At 38.3% G+C, this 17,030-nt stretch overlaps 1 long non-coding RNA gene across 6 annotated transcripts; it reads left to right on the top strand.

Annotated features, from left to right (window-relative positions):
- Nucleotides 1-1,411: 1,411 nt before the first annotated feature.
- Nucleotides 1,412-17,017, top strand: LOC309395618. Of its 6 annotated transcripts, none has more exons than XR_014175941.1 (6): nucleotides 1,412-2,227; nucleotides 2,315-2,416; nucleotides 6,528-6,664; nucleotides 8,336-8,431; nucleotides 10,094-10,225; nucleotides 16,631-17,017. It is a non-coding gene; the product is annotated as an uncharacterized lncRNA (long non-coding RNA). The 6 variants fall into 6 exon arrangements; XR_014175942.1 differs by having other exon boundaries at nucleotides 10,114-10,225; XR_014175943.1 differs by lacking the exon at nucleotides 10,094-10,225.
- Nucleotides 17,018-17,030: the final 13 nt, after the last annotated feature.

Here is a 17,030-nt window from a genome sequence, read left to right on the forward strand (position 1 = left end):
TACCATCCTGGACAAATGATTGTCCAATCTTTTCTTGAAGACTTCCAGCGATAGATTACCCACAACCCTGGGAGGCAAGGTGTCCCATTAATTGTTCTTACTGTTTTAGCTTTATTAATCTGACAGTCTTTTCACTTTTAAAGTTTGGGATTATCTTCTGATTGAAGTACATTGCTCCTTTTAGAGTGTTGTGTTAACACTCGTGTCATATAAACGCTGTCATTACGCTGTCATTACTCAGTATAAATGTTTGATTTCACTGGTTTTATTTTACATTGTTGTTTTTTTCTTTATTTGTTTTGTCAGGATTTTTTGAAAAGAGAATTCTAAATTTACCAAGATAATATTGGCCCCAGGGTAGAGAAACCAACCAACAACCCTATCTTTTATAAAGGTTTTGGTTTATCTTTTTCTGTTTTATTGCATTGTTGCTCATTCATATAAATTCTATTGCAACGTTAGACATATTCAGTAATTTATTCAATAACCTGGTAAATGCAAAGTGTTCAAATAGAAATTACCAGAGGACATAAGAATAACATATGTAGTTTTTTAAAAACCACTCATTATTTCTCCTTAAAAGCTCATCCTCACCCATACTATAATATTTTATCTGTTTTGGATGGTTAGACCCTGTTTCCCTGTGGGGAAAGATTGACACACCTAAAATCTCAGGTAGGTGAATGGCCAACAGAAAACATCACACATGCTGGCTGAGTATACAAGATTGCAAGGAAAGCAGGCTTTTGTGTGCCATTTTTTCTTGTCCTTCAACGCATTTCTTTTCAGTGTTTCCTAAAGCCTCACTGCTAGAGTATGTGTAGCATTCAATAAATGCATTGTAGATGTCTCTAAAGGTTTACCCAGCAAACAGTAACAGAACTCTTATATTGCACCAACAATTCACAAAGAGTTGCTTTGAAGTTGGTTCTAGGTGAAACAGCTGGAAGCATCTTCTAATCTTTCACACAAAAGATTAAAGCAGTTACCAGACCATAAAAACAACTGGGTCAGGGCCTGTGTTATGCTGTTGAATGTGTGAAATAAACAAGAATAAAAACCTAAAATCAATTGTGACTGAAGCTTATGAACTGACCTGCACATTTTTGGCTTACACACACACACACAAATATTTTGTAGATTCATTCAGAGTAGACATTGATTGCAAAAAATGACCCTTGTTTTTGCAGCTACATAAAATTCTGAACTATAGGAGCTGTATGGTAAACCATTTCCTGGCAAGCCAGAAAAAAAATCTGATTGTTTTAAGTAGAGTAACCATAACTAATTTGGTCAATGTTTATTTTCCTTTCATTGTTAAATGCTAGTGAACTAGAAGTTCAGACGGAATAGAAAAAATAATAATAAGCCAATAAACCACAAATAATTTATTCCCATTTCATAACTTGATAATACATGGTTTCAAGCTACCCAGAGCATGGCTTATTCATTAACTCTACATATCCATGATTACATTATTATGACGTTACACTTAACAATTCTAACTCACTCCAGTCCTGATGGGGTCTAACATGCAACACAAGTTACATAAAATACAATAAAATTAATGTAATTATATTCCAATCAAATTCTCTGCTGGGATTTACAATCAGCTTGTGTCAAAGGCAAACAGAATAGCACTGTCTACATTTATTTCCAAAAAGTAAGGATGTATGTATTGAGGGTACTCATTCCTCTGGGGGCATAAATTATATAAAACGAGATTTAGTACAGAGAAGAGCTATCTTCTTATCCACACTTTGTGTATTCTGCAAGAACCAGGGATTCCTGATAGACTCTTCATTGATCAAAGGTTATCAAAGTACTTGCTTCTTTATCCATGTCTATGTGTCTCCTGAAGATTGTGCAACTCCAAACAGTTCCTTTCTTTGTAGATTCACTTGTTTTTCCTAGAAGAGCAAATCAATCAATCAAACAAACAAATAAACACACAAAACAAATAAAAGTGGCTTATATTCTAAAGACAAAAAAGGAGGAGGGGGAAGCTAATAAGTTTGTTAAGTTTGGGACTGAAAGCTTGAGCTGATGAGATAAAGTCCAACTTTTTGCTGTTCCAGGCTGATTTTCTGCTTACTTCCCAGAATACTTCAGGAATATGCAAATCATCTCAATAAGTCAGATCACAGGCTGCTGGCTGTGGTTGATGAGACAATTCTGCTCACTTCGCAGGATAGAGAATGCAAATTATCCAAGGTGTTAGATAAGTGTACAGTATAATGGAATGGAGAAGGGGAATTCTCAGCTGGAGGGATGGAATGAATGTTGCTCTAATATTATCTATCCATCATTATAGGTACTAGATTGAAGATGTGAAGGATTCATGATGGAAGATGTGAATAATACGATTTAATGACTCAATGTCTATGAAAGATAGCTATTGAAGCAGCGAATACTGGTTTGTCATTATCAGTTACTTCTGACTCTTTGTGACTTGTGATTTCAACTAGTAAGAGATGATTTGTTCATCTTGTGTACAAGATATTCTTAGACATTTTCTTTAGTATCACAATTCAAAAGCATCTTTTTTTTTCTTTGTCTGCCTTTTCTGATAGACTAGCTTTCATGTTAATGGGAAGATTCTTGTTGGCAGTGTGTTGCCTCTGTACTTTACTATTGGCTTTTTGAGGGAGAAAATAATTATTTTGAAGTCTTTATTGTCTTATTTGCTGTTTTTCTATACTCACATATTTAAAGACTATAAATTATTTTTTAAAAAATATGTAAACATTTAGCAAAACAACAAAAAACTATTTTCAACTGATGACAGCTTCAAGACTGGAATCTCATGAAACACTTTTAATCAATTTTTCACTTATCAACAAGTTTAATTAATTCATTTTTGTTTATACACTTATGTATGTGTAGATAATCCTTATTATACATTTTTCAGAGATGATGCCATTTCCCAAAATAGTGTCTTGGGTAATCTTAAAAATTAATGTATGTATTGTGGCATAATCCATTTGTTTGCCTTTGGTTTTGCACATCAGGTTAAATTGATATTAGGACTCCACATGCTTTAAAAATTATTCAAAACAAGCATGTTCAAATACTCAAAAGTTATAACACTATCTTTTTGAAGCAGTGATGTCATTTTCAAGCTTCTCTGGGAACCTGAAAAAAACCTCTGCTTTTAATGGGCCAGCTCATTAAAATTAATTGCATTTTGTTAAAGTGACCAAATATTTTTGCAAGCATATGAAAGCCACCCCAAGAGTGTGTTTGCATTCCCCCCCCCCCCCATGTTTCCAAGCATTCTTCAAAATCATTTTCAAAGCACACATAGCATTTATGGATAACTTCTGGAAATTGCTTCCAGAGATTCCCCTTAGCATAATTAACAAATTAATTGACTTCAGTTGTTCAGTCTGGATTGGGATACTTTACAAAAGTTGATATCATATATGTATTGATATCATACTGAAATATGAGCCTAATAATTTATAAAGAACAGAATCCATATTTGCTATTTTGCCTAGATGCTTATTAAATTTGTGACTGAATTTACACAGCACACGAATTCATTATGTCATTAATTTGATTTTGATTTACTGTGTTTTCCATTATTGTTTGTAAGCCATGGTTTATAGCTTAGCATTTTGTGTGTAAACCTAGGCAACTATGATTTATTCAATAAATCAAACTATGATTTATTCAATAAATCATTGTTTAAAAAAACTACATGGTAACTCTGAATTTGTATTCTAGACTAATGTCAATCTTATATGAATTAGTTGGAAGGTCTCCCCAAAATTTAGTTATATACTAGTTTTCTACTGAAGTATTAAAATTATTAATGCTAAAACTTATGTATTTAAATTTTAAATTTTAATATTGTTGTTTTATCTTACCGTAAGCTGCCCCAGGTCACTTGACAGCAGCATGGATGGCATATAAATAATAAAATAAAATAAAATAATTGATGCTTCTGAGTGCCAAGCCCAACCTCCATATCATATTTTGGAATGACATATGAACTCATTACTTATCTTTCTTCTATCTTTGGCAACATCATGTGTTTTTGATAACAGGACCAAACTTGCAGGATTCTAAATATGATTTCAGATTTGTATAACCCTTATCATTTCCTTTAATAAAATAAAGATTCTAAACAATATATGTATTAAAGAAACAGCAAAATATTGATACGGTGAAATATTAAATACATAGTACTGTATTAGATTTCAACAGTTACTATGTATTATCTATTGTCATTTATTGCTTTGCTTTATTACTCTACTTTCTACTTTCTGAAGGGTCATACATATCCTAATAGTCTGCTCATTTAATAAGAGAAAAGTGCAGAAGAAGCCTCAAAGACAATAATTAATTCTGACAGTTCGGTTTTTGTGGTGGTTGTTGTTCAGGGATGACAAACTATTTTTCTCAGCAGTTGCCTCCCTTTCTCTTACACGTCTAAGGCTTAAATATATTCATAAACCTATGCCTACACAAGACTAACCACTTGCAGGTGAATACTTAATAAGATTATGCTTTTTGCACACAAATGCTTCTGTGGCAAAACTATTCCTGAAGGATTGAGACTCAGCAAGTCCCCCAGGAGAATCTGTGGCAGGAATACTGATACCTGGACATGGTAAAGCGGGATTATATTTCTGTATGCTTCATAACAGGGTGTCCAACATTGGCCACTTTAAGACCTGTGGACTTCAACTCCCAGAATTCCTCTTACATGTCCATTGCCTGAGGGACCGAGACCACGGAAGCATTTCTTAACTCCAGCTTCAGGTGGGCAACCTGGCCCCACCTCAGACCTTTATTGGCAATTGAGACATTCAATTGTTTCTTGTCCCAATTAAGTGGAAATTAATATCTTTTCATGCCATTGAAGACAGTGTCTTCATTAGCTGTGGGTGCTTTAGGACCATTGCCATATAAGGGGGAGAGGGCTTATTCAAAACATTGTTTGGAATTATAAGACAGGCCAAATATATTATTAAAAGGTTTTAAGCAGGCAAAATTTGTGATCCCCCCCCCATATATTCTTGCTAGTTTAGAATAGAATAGAATAGAATTCTTTATTGGGCAAGTGTAATTGGACACACAAGGAATTTGTCTTTGGTGCATATGCTCTCAGTGTACATAAAAAGACAAGATACATTAATCAAGAATCATAAGGTACAGCACTTTAGTGAATTGTGATATTAATGACAAAAAACTGGGTAAAAAATTACATTGGCAATGGGTGTAGTGAGAAGAAAAAAGCTTAAACTAGTCTGCAGCTAGTCCAGAATGCGGCCGCGCGGGTTGTCATGGGGAGCTCTAGATACTCCCATGTAACACCTCTCCTGCGCGAGCTGCACTGGCTACCTGTAGTTTTTCGGGTGCGTTTCAAGGTCCTGATTACCATCTTTAAAGCGCCCCATGGCACAGGACCTAGTTACTTGCGGGATCACATCCTCCCATATACATCCCTGCGGCCAATCCGCTCTCACAGGGAGGGGCTTCTCCAGGTGCCGTCCACTAGGCAATGCCAGCGGGCGACGCCAAGGAGTAGGGCCTTCTCTGTGATGGGCCCAACCCTCTGGAATGACCTCCCCCCCGATATCAGAACCACCACTGACTTCCGCTCCTTCCGACAAAAATTGAAGACTCACCTGTTTCGATTAGCTGGCCTGGCATAATTATAATTGTGACAACTGTTACCTCCTGGAAACATATTCTTACCTGGTTATTTATAGGGTACGGTTTTAAATTTAACTGATTTTAGGGTTTTTAGAACCATATTTATATTCTTCCGTACAGTTCTTTTTAAATTTTTAACCTCCTCATGTGTATTTATATCTGTATTTATATTCAAATACAGATATAAATCAAATATATATCAAATACAGATACTTGTTGTTTGTTGTGTGGACTGTACACTGCCCCGAGTCCTTTTCGGGAGAGGGGGCGGTCTAGAAATTCGAAGAAAATAAATAAAATAAATTAAACAAACATCTTGACTTTCAGAGATTTAAAAAAAATCTGAGAGTGTAGATCTAGATGAATCTTCTCTAACCTGGAGAAGCCTGAAATATGTTGGACTTCTGTTGTTCTATAGTAGTACAAAAAAAATTTCCCCTTGCATTTTTTAAATGGGCAAAATGGCTAGTACTACTATATAGTTAAGAATGAAAAATAGTTCTTTTTTCCCTTAGGAATTTTTGGATTATCAACATACTTGATAACATGCAATTCATATAAATATGCATAATTAGTCAATACTTTTACCACAATTTATATTGTATTTATTGTTTATACAGTACCTCATCTTGCAGGATGATAAACTTCCTAAAGTGGTTTGTAATCCGTGTAAACAGTTGTAAAGTAAAATAGTACCGTAAAAGTATTATTCCAGGAAAAATAATAATTCCTGTTATTTCCAGGCACTTAATTATTCAGTCATGTGGCAGGGAGTCAAATCCTTTTTTGTAATCAATTCAAGCTATATTCAAGTTGGTTTTCTTTCTCTTACATTTTTCCAAAATCACCTTGTCAATTAGGAGCTATTCTTTCATCCCTCTGCTGTTTGGGATGCTTTCCTTCCTGCTCAGATGGAAAGAGCTTGTTTTCAAATTAAATGCTGTTGGATGGAATCAACTACTATACCAGCCAACAATTTGAAAGTTCTGGTAAGCAAGTAATTGGCCTCTCGTTGTCTACTACTGCCCCTTTTGTTGGATCTTTCATTATTGGATAGTTTTTCCAGATATTAACTAATCTTTAACTTTACCTTCTTGTAATATCTTGTTAAAATGCTTGATGATGAATGGATGGAATCTAATCTGATATTTAACTAAAAAGCATTGCAATTATTCTCTATAAAGGTTTATCTAAATATTAGAGCAAATAATAATCTCTAGTCAATACTGTATAAATACTGTTGTAGCCAAATAATATAATGCATTATTTATGTTTTGTTGTAGTTCAAAAAAAATAATTAAAGGAAAAAATAATAATTAAACTCAACAAGAGTTTTTAAAGTTCTCACCCACAGTGCCAGGATCAGTTCAAGTGTATATAGTGCCACAAGATGGAAAAAAAACCCGGCCCTATGTGCAAACTGGAAGTTTGGGAATGGACTTCCAGTTTGCTCGTAGGGTCATTTTTAGTCCTCCGGAGGCTTCAGGGAAGCCTCCTGAAGGTCCCGGAGGGCCTCCGGGGGAGCGGGGGAGGCTGTTTTCGCCCTCCCCATGCTCCCATAAAGCCAAAAAAAAGGGCAAAAAAAGCATGCAAAACATGGGGGCAGAGCCTCATGCGCGCATGTACACTGGGGGGCGCACACATTGAATTATGGTTGTGGCAGCCCACACCCGACCCTCTTGCGCTCCCGCCCTTATGGCACGCGAGCCGAAAAAGGTTCGCCATCGCTGGTATAGAGTATATGTTAGTTAATAGCGATTGCAATTTGGATAGTCACTAAAAGAGGCTTTCGTCCCTCTGTATTGCTTTGTTTGCATCTAGTGATTTTCCTGACTTTTGCAGCCCAGGTGTAGTATGATAATTGTTGGTAGTACTGTATTTTTCGCACTATAAGATGCTCCGGATTATAAGGCACATATTAGCTTTAGAGGATCCCAGCATCCATCCGGTATTCATCTGGCTAGTGTCCTTGAAGCAAGCAGCAAGCAGCCTGCCTACTCCGTGTCTGCTGCCTTCGCTGGGGAACGCTGGCACCTTTGCTGCTGAGCAGGTGATTGGCGGTTGGATCAGCCTCCTGGAATACCACTGATCGGCTTTTCTAGGAGACAGGGATCACTGCCACATAGTGCTGATGATCTGAGGTGGCAGTTGGTTGCCTGTTTAGTTCCACATAATTTCGGGAGTATGTTGTTCCTCGTATTGATTTTTGCTGCCATATTCTCCAAATGCATCTTGTAGGAGAAAGTCCAGTCCAATGTTACTCCAAGGTACTTTGGTTGGGGATTATAGAGGATTAAGTTGTTATTAAGTAGACCTTCGTGTCTTATGTGTCCATATGTATATTTTATAAAGGGAACAGCACTTTCTCATATGAGCTGAATTGATATAGCTTGAGACATTTATCATCTCACACATATATTAACTCATAGCTAAACATAGCTGGATTAGGACAATATAACTTAGCATGTACATATTTATTTATTAAAGGTATATGCTGCCCATCTCACTAACAAGTGACATATTACCTACCAGTTTTTTCAGTTTTGCAAATACTGTATATATACTGTAATTTGGCTAGGGTGGCTATTAGTCTATTTTATAGATTGAGACTGAGAGAATGTTGCCTTTCTCAGAACTATTTGTGCTGAAATCTTTTTATATTTTTCAGAGAAACACCACAATGTTCAATAGTAATAGTCCAGTTGAGACTGCAGCTGGGAATAACAACTCAAGTCATTAAATGAATCAATCACTAAGTGAAACTGTAAGCATGCTTATGATCTTACTTCAGTTTCCTTTTTTTACAGACCTGCAGAGGTATTGGTTGTAAAGTTACTTTTCTATCACTGTCATAAGTGTGAGCAGTTATTAAATGAGGCAGCTGTTAACTCTCTGATAAGAGTAAAAGTTCATCGGTACTGATTCTTTGCTTCCAGTTTACACCAACTTTCCACTAAGGCATTTATTTTCCCAGTCTGCATGAGGCCCTTAGCAGCCTATGGATGCCCATGCTAATGCTGCTGTTTTTTGAATTACCACATTGCCTTGCCTTATGTTTGGTGGGGAAGAGAACACCTTCTTCCACAGAACAATCCTTCTGATCAAATTTTAAAAAAAAACATTTGGACTGCTGAGAGCCACTGTGCTTGGAAAGAGGGCATATCAATAGAATTGATCCCAATAATCTCTTCTTCTGTACAGGGGATTGGACAAGATTAACCACTACTACCACCTCCCTTGCAATCCCACTGAAGTAATTGCCTCCCTCAACAATCTTTACTCCACTTCTGTTGCTCCCTGGGAAAAGGCATCTTACAGCCTCTTTCCACTCAACAGCCTCTTTGGTAGCAATCTATGCTGGGGAAATGGTTTTCTCGGTGTGAAACACAATGTGTGAATTGATGGGTGTATCCTGCTTGACACACTAAACCAAATCAAATACTGTATATAGCACCTTAGAGTTCAGCAGTGGCCACTATGAACCTCCTGAAAGAAAATTCTCCTACTCCTTAATTAAGGGCTCATTGTTTTGCTTCCAGGTTTTGAATGCAGTATGATAATATTCTGAAAAGAATTTAGTAATGGTTAGTGAATGGCAGCTAATGCTATTCAGCACTAGCTGCGCATTGATTTATTTTAGATTTGGATCAATTTACCTTTTTGACAGTGAAAAGCTAAAAAAAATTAACTCCCATAAAAGTGATTAAATGCTGATTAGGGTTTTTTACTCCACCCTTCAGAAACTGTCACTGAAAGACATTTAAGCGGCACGTGCTGTCAGCATATTGATGTTTTTTTGGCGGTCTTGCTCTGAATAACTTTTTTTCACTGGCTTTCCTGCATATTTCAGCATTAAATATCCTCTTAATCAGGCAGATTTATGTCATGACAATCACACCGAGAATTTGTGTGGATATTTTTACATCATATATGGTTCTCCTATGTAGGCATAGTGTTCTCTGATGAACAAAGTGATCACTAGCATAGATTTGTTAAAACAAATCATGCCAGATAGACATTATTGCCTTCTTTGATAAAAGTGACTAAACTGGTAGATGAAGGAAATGCTGTGGATGTGAGAAGGGTCTTGGTGTCCATGTGGACCATCACTTACGTATGAGCCAGCAGTGTGCTGCAGCTGCCAAAAAACCTGCAACACAGTCCTGGGTTACATCAAGAGAGGGATAGCATCAAGATCACAAGAAGTATAGAGTACAGCTCTATACTGCACTAGTGAGGCCACATTTGGTATACTGCACCCAATTCTGGTCACCATGATGCTGAGATCCTAGAAGAGAGTGCAAAGGAGAGCAACAAAGATGATAAGGAGTCTCGAGGCTAAATCATATAAAGAATTATCGAGGGAACTAACCATGTCTAACCTAACAAAGAGAAGGATTGAAGTGACATGATAATTGTCTTCCAGGACTTGAAGAGCAATCACAGGGAGGAGAGGATCGACTTATTCTCCAAAGCACTTGCAGGCAGGACAAGAAGCAATGAGTAGAAGCTTGTTAAAGAGAGATCCAATCTGGAATGAAAGAGAAATTTTCTGACAGTAAGAACAGCTAATCAATATAAAAGCTTACAGGTGGAGTTGTGGGTGCTCCATCACCGGAGGTCTTCGAGATATTGATTTGTCTGGGATGCAAAAAGGTTTCCTGCCTTGGGCAGGGAGTTAGACTAGAAGGCCTCCAAGGTTCCTTCCAGCCCTTTAATTCTATGATTCTATGTTTTTTCATTTACTAAATTTGTACAGCCACCCATCTCATCAACTCTGGATGGTGTACATCAATCCAACAAAACAGTACGTACATAAAACAATATGAAATATATGAATCCATATTGAAAGATAAATATTATAAAGACAAATATACAAAATTTGAGCAAAGAGGCAATAAGACTTGGTAACATAGCAAAGATATTGAAAAACTTCCAGAATACCAAAAGAGATGGAGCTAATCTAGTTTCAAGGAAAGGAATGTTCCAAAAACTGGCCATTATGGCAGAGAAAACCCATCTCCCAGGACAGATGGTCCCTCAGATAACCTAGTCCAGTGATGGCTAACCTTTTTCCCATTGCGTGCCAAAAGTGGGGGGAGCACAGGGGGGTCGTGTGTAGGTGTTCCTACACCCATAATTCTATGCACGACCCCCCCCCCCCGTGCATGCGTGTATGACCCCTGCCTTCCCTCACTTTTGATGCATGATGGACCCATTTTTAGCCCTCCCCAGTCTTCAGAGGCTTTCTAGGAGCCTGAGGAGGGTGAAAATGCCCCCTTACCCACCTGGAGGCTTTAGGAGGCTTCCCTGAAGCCTCTGGAAGGAATAAAACGGCCCTACGGGCAACCCGGAAGTCCGTTCCCGAACTTCCGGTTTGTGCATTGGGTTGTTTTTCGCCCTCCGTTTTTCGCCTTCAGGGAAGCCTCCAGAGGGTAACAAATGGCTGAAAATGAAGGCCGAAGTCAGCTGGCCAGCATGTGCATGTGCGCTGGAGTTGACAGGGCAACGCCCCACATGCCCTAACAAATGGCTCCGCATGCTATAGGTTCACCAATCCGGACCTAGTCTCTCCCATACCATGGAGGATTTTAAAAGTTAGAATTTGCACTTTCAATTGGACCCGGAAGCAAACTGGCAATCAATATACCCCACCAAGCAGAGGTGTGAGATGTGCTGTTCTACAAGCACACATAATTGGCCATTCTATTGCATTCTGAAGATCCTGGATGCTTCAGGGGCAGCTCCATACAGAGTGGATTATAGTAATCCAAATAAACCTCACCCCCACCCCAATCACTGCATGCATTTGAGCCTTATCTGGTTTGTCCCACGAGAAAGCTGCTAGTGTTGGGAGATTCCTGTGGAATAGGCATAAAATAATAAAATAGCTAGTTTGAACTTGGTCGATTGTCCCTGACATCCTCCAGGACTTGAACTTTACCTCCCAACCAGTGATGGGTTGCAGGCGGTATGCCCTGGTACAGGTGTACTGGAGCCTGCCCAGAGCACCAGATACCATTCCGGTACGGTGCTCCAGAGGGCCCACCCACACTCCTTACCTATGCTTTAAGCCTTTGGTGCTTACGCGCATGTGCATGGTGCGTACGGTACCTGTGCAACACTCCGTTGAGCAGCTGGAGCATCACAGAGGCTTGCGGAAGCGTCACAGGCAAGTATGACGCATGTGTGCGCCGTGCACGTCCATGTGGGTGATGCCGGTTGGAACGGAATCCGGAACCCACCACTGCTCCCAACACACACACACACACACACACACCACACCACATTCAAAAATCCAAACATACACAAAATCCCACCCTAGTGAGATTCCACTCATCCATCCTCCACCAATTCCTCCCCTGGTTCTCACCTAGAGGGAATAATCAGACCATTTGCCAGGTCATTCAATATAGGTGGAGTCACTTTGTTCTCTTTCTTCCTTCTTATTTTTTCCTCCTCTCGGGGCTATCTGGTGAACAGGCAAACGTTGTGGGTGAAATAACTCCACAGTAGCCTGCCACTTTACTGTTGCTCCCTCCTAAACCCTCATGCTCCTAAACCCAGTTAGAGGTGTCTGGTTGCAGGAGCTACAGTAACAAGCATCCAGCCACAACATTCCTGAGATTGGAGTCAGCTCCCACCCAGGCCAAGAACCTAGCCACAACATTTAAGAGATCACCCCAGAACGTTCTGCAGTCACCAGCAATCCAAGGCATCTGGCAGTCATCCATAATCACTTGCCTAATTTCTTCACTTTGCGGGTCTCAATCTTCTTGAACAGCAGGATGGCCGGGATTTTGGGCAATATTCCCCACTGGGCAATGGTCAGTTTGCCTAGTAGCTTGTTCAGCTCGTCAGCCCTTCCAGCGCCCAGCTGCAGACCACTTAATAATCGTTCAGTTCAGCAAACCTTCACGAGAGCCAAACAAATTGGCACAAAATAAACTTGTCTCATGAAACAATTCTGGAAAATTCTATGCTCTTCTGATCAGTGCTAAAAAACACAATTATGCATTTTTGGGATTTTTTTCCTCAAGAACCAACACAGCTATCCTTGTTTTTTGTTATTGTTGAACATCTTTTGTAAATATAGTATATGAATCATGAGATCTTTATGAGTATTATATTAATGTACTGTATTATAATATTTCTGAAGCCCCCGTTTTGTTTGATTTGTCTTGTTTATAAGATCATTCTAATCTGAGCTGCCTATGTGGTTTAATGTTTTATCATTTCTATGGATTTTTTTTTGGTTTTGTAAACTCTCTAAGAGTCCATTGCATTTTAGTGACTAATAAATTTGAATAAAATAAATATTTTCTTACACCTGAACCACTCGGATTCTAGAATTCCCAAGGGTAGTAGTATGTTGATTCTCTGCCTATATGCTCTTACTAGACTTGTTAAGAAATCATGTATTTTTCTGATATTCCAGAACTGGGATGAATATTCAGAGTTTATGTATAAATGCAAATAGCATCAATCCTTCTTTCTTTCAGCAGTCCAAGGAAGAAGCCGCATTGTATCCTGAAATCATAAGAACACCATGTAGAACTTAAATTTAATTTCTTCAACTAATCCCCAAATTTAATTATAAAACTATAGCTAAATATATTTTCTAAAGGCTTAGTTAGCATCAGCCACCTTTGTGGATTATTTTGCCAAATTGATAGTTTTCACACTATTAGGACTTTAGTTGGCCAAATACAGTTATGAAGCCCAGGTAGATGGCAGGAGCTAGTTGATTTTGGCTACTTTTGAAATGCTAAGTAGAGTCAGGCCTGATTTGGACATGGACAGGAAATCAACAGAAATTGGCAGGGCAAAAATCTCGATTGTGAAATTAAAATAATATGGTAGGGGGCAACAGCAAGGCATTTCCATACCATTGTTGAAGAAAATCCACATCAACCTGAAGGATTTATTACATTAAAACAAAATTATTGCCTAAGCATTGTTTTTTTTAAAAAAAATGCTAAGCAAAATTTGATGTGGTAGATCTAATGTTGGCTGACCTTTATCATTTATTTTGTGGATTAAGTTGTGAGGATTGGAAGGGAACATGTTGCCCTCTAAATACTTTGAACTACAGTTCTGCCCCTGCCACTTCCTACACATGTGATTGTTTGGTAGTAAATAGACTTCTTGTAGTTAGCTGTGCCATGCAACCAGAGATAAGATGTTAACAGAGAATTAATCCTCTCTTTCTCATGCTGGCCTCAAGACAAATTGGTCTGTTTAAGGATCTTCATTTCTCTTGTTAATTTTACTTTTTGTCTCCAAAGTCACATGAGATGGTAAAAGGACCAAAATCACTCCATCTGCAGTAGTATTAATCTTGATACTGCTGGCAAAGATCTTGTGTTGCTCCTGCATGGGGATGAGAACTTTCCTCCTCAGTAGCAGCTGATTAGGTCAGCCACGACTAGTCCCAATGCCATGGGTGAAATTCCCTCCAAGGTTTGTCACTAAAATATAACTTTGGCTGTGGTAGAATATTTCTGCTTTGTTTCAAATACCTGATTGTTATTGCCTTAATGGTTTTGGAATGTGCTCTTTGATCGGAGAAAAGTTTGATGCTCTTCATACAAAACTCTTTTCCATCCTTGAGTTCTGAAGCTCATGCTGTCATGGATAGTTCTGTCGATTCCTCTCCCTTCAGAAAGGGGCTTTGTGTGGGCATCCGATTGGTTCCAGTCTCCATTGACAGACCTAGCTAGATAGTCATGGCCCAGTTTTGTTATTTTTGCCTGATGGATGAAACTGCTTGTTCAATGAATTAATACCATTCCCTATTAACCTTCTTCCTCCATTGCTACTGGAAATGTCATCTGTTTATCCAAATAAACTAGAATTACTGGTGATTTGAACTTTCCCCTAATTGCAAAGAAGCCCAGTTACATAAATGTGAAGACAGATGACACTGCTAGATTATGTTGGTATTCAGCCCAGAAATACAACAGATTTTTCTGTTTGTTACCCCCACCCCCACCCCCTTCCAAGATTTCAATTTGAGGAGTTTGGAGAGATGTTGTTGAGTAATAGGATCAGAGGTGGGTTGCTGCCTGTTCGGCCCGGATTGGCCGAACCGGTAGCAGTGGCGGCAGGAGGCTCTGCCCAGATGCTTCTGCAGACTCTTCTGTGGATGCTTCTGCAGACACTTCTGCGCATGTGCAGAAATGTTGCATGTGTGCACCTAAACCAGTAGTAAAAAAATTGGCAACCCACTTCTGAATAGGATGAATGCTTTCTGACGTAAAAGGTCCAAAGTTTAGTTTTCCACAGATCCACCTAAAGCAGGGTGGATCACCTGTGGTTTGCCTACAGCTCATTTATATTTGGGGTTCTGAAGCATCCCAATATAACCTGCACTGCAAGGACACTGATGCCTATTTTGTGATGCTTTGGTAAAGTCTTTTTGTTGTCCTGGGTATTGTAGTGCATCAACTTGTGGTGCTAATGCCTTACCAACTGTTGTTGTTTGTTGTCATTTAGGTTTTATTCTGTGTATTCTACTTCTTTGTTTTTAATTGAGACAGTCAACATGAAGCTTCAGAGTCATGTGTTCCAGAATCATGCTGACTAAATCAGTACTCAATTCCTTCCCATTTGGAAGTGGATTTACATGAAAACTGTAAAATCTACCACAGATTAACTAGAATTGAGTCTTCTATTTATTTAACTGCAGCTCCTAGGAACAACGCTAGCTGAATCCATGACACAGCCATGCCCATTTTGCCTGACTGCTGTGTCCTTGTGACCTTTGGCCACTGAAGGCTCCCCCCCCCCGCAAGTCTTAGATTTTAATTTATGTTCAGGTTTCATATTTGTGTGCATCGTGGTCATGATTTCTCTTTTGTGAACTTTGGCAACTGGGCAATAGAGAATTAAATGCAGCAATTGGGATCCACTAAACTGTCTCCTAATCTGTAGTATAAGGCAGTTCTGTACATATGTTTTAATGCTCATAAGGCTCTCTCTTGAATATTTTTTTAATGCAGGAATCCTCCACCCATGTCAGAAAAACAGCCATTTGATTTTAAACAGTTTAGTGATACCTCCTTCTTTATTTCCTTTAAACAGAATATGAAAATACAGAGCTAATGGAGCATATTCTGATCAGAAGTTGTATATGAAATCAAACATTAAGTGCACAAAGTATTACTGAAAAGCTAAGTGAAACTAATTTGCACCTGCTCTCTGGCCTACTTAGCTGTAATTTTGTTCAAAAATATTAATGTCATTCAATTAGAGGTGCAATAAAAATCTTCATACCAGGCTTTGATGTCATTTCTGAACATTCTTGAATTACAGAGGAGGATGTAGAGGAATAACGACATACAGGTCTTCTCAGGGTAACAAAACAAAAGAAAAAGCTACTAACTTAGATTACTTCCATGGCTGACAAAAGGCACTACATGAGCAAAAGGCACTACATGAATGGAATATGATTCCAAACTATTATCAATCATTGCCTAAAGACAATATTCCAGAGTACCTGATTTTACAATTTCTATTGGTCAATTGCTTTCATATTGTTACATACCATCAATTCTCCCTGCTAGCATATTTACTTGTTTGGGTTGACTAGTCTTGCAGAAGAAACCTCAAAGCTAAAATGTATTTCAAATATTTTTTTTATTTCTCCTAATAGTCATTTAGGAAATATTGATTGTAAAAAGAAAAATAAATTTAGCTAATATATTGCTGCATCCAATTTTAGAACCATATATACCAGAATTTTCTCAAGCCTGCTGGGAATTCTGCACTTGCAGTTCTAAGTAATCTGGAATATGGCACGTAGGGGAAGACACTTTCCCCCAAAAAACAATCTTTATAATGCCAACATAGAATTAACTATACACAAAATACCAACCGTAACTTATCTTAAAGAAAAAAGGGAGGGTATGAGACCTCATTAACGCTTACTGTATATTTGTTTTATTTATCGTATTTGTAGAGCTGCCCATCTCATACAGTAACTGCAAGTATTTGGGAGACCACCAAAACATGCCAGGGCTGCACACTCGACTGAGAAGCTGAAAACACATTCTGAAAGTCAAATCAACCTCTGCATTACTGCCATGAAAATTACATGGATGTGTCCATGATATCATCAAGCTTCATGAAGGTTTTATCTTTTACATACAGGACAGAAATATCAGCAATTTCTCTGCTGTTGAATAAATGTGCCATCAATCCTTCCTTGTCTCAGCACAAAAATGATATAAAATTGCTAGTTGTATACTAAAATTGATTACCTACAATGCCAATCCCTGATTCCATTGTATCCCTGTCAAATTGTATTGTTTAGATTTATGGATGCTGGATGCTCTAGCCAACTTGCCTCCTCGCCCCCC

Source organism: Natrix helvetica (assembly GCF_964273705.1).
Source record: "Natrix helvetica genome assembly, chromosome: 7".
Taxonomy (NCBI): domain Eukaryota; kingdom Metazoa; phylum Chordata; class Lepidosauria; order Squamata; family Natricidae; genus Natrix; species Natrix helvetica.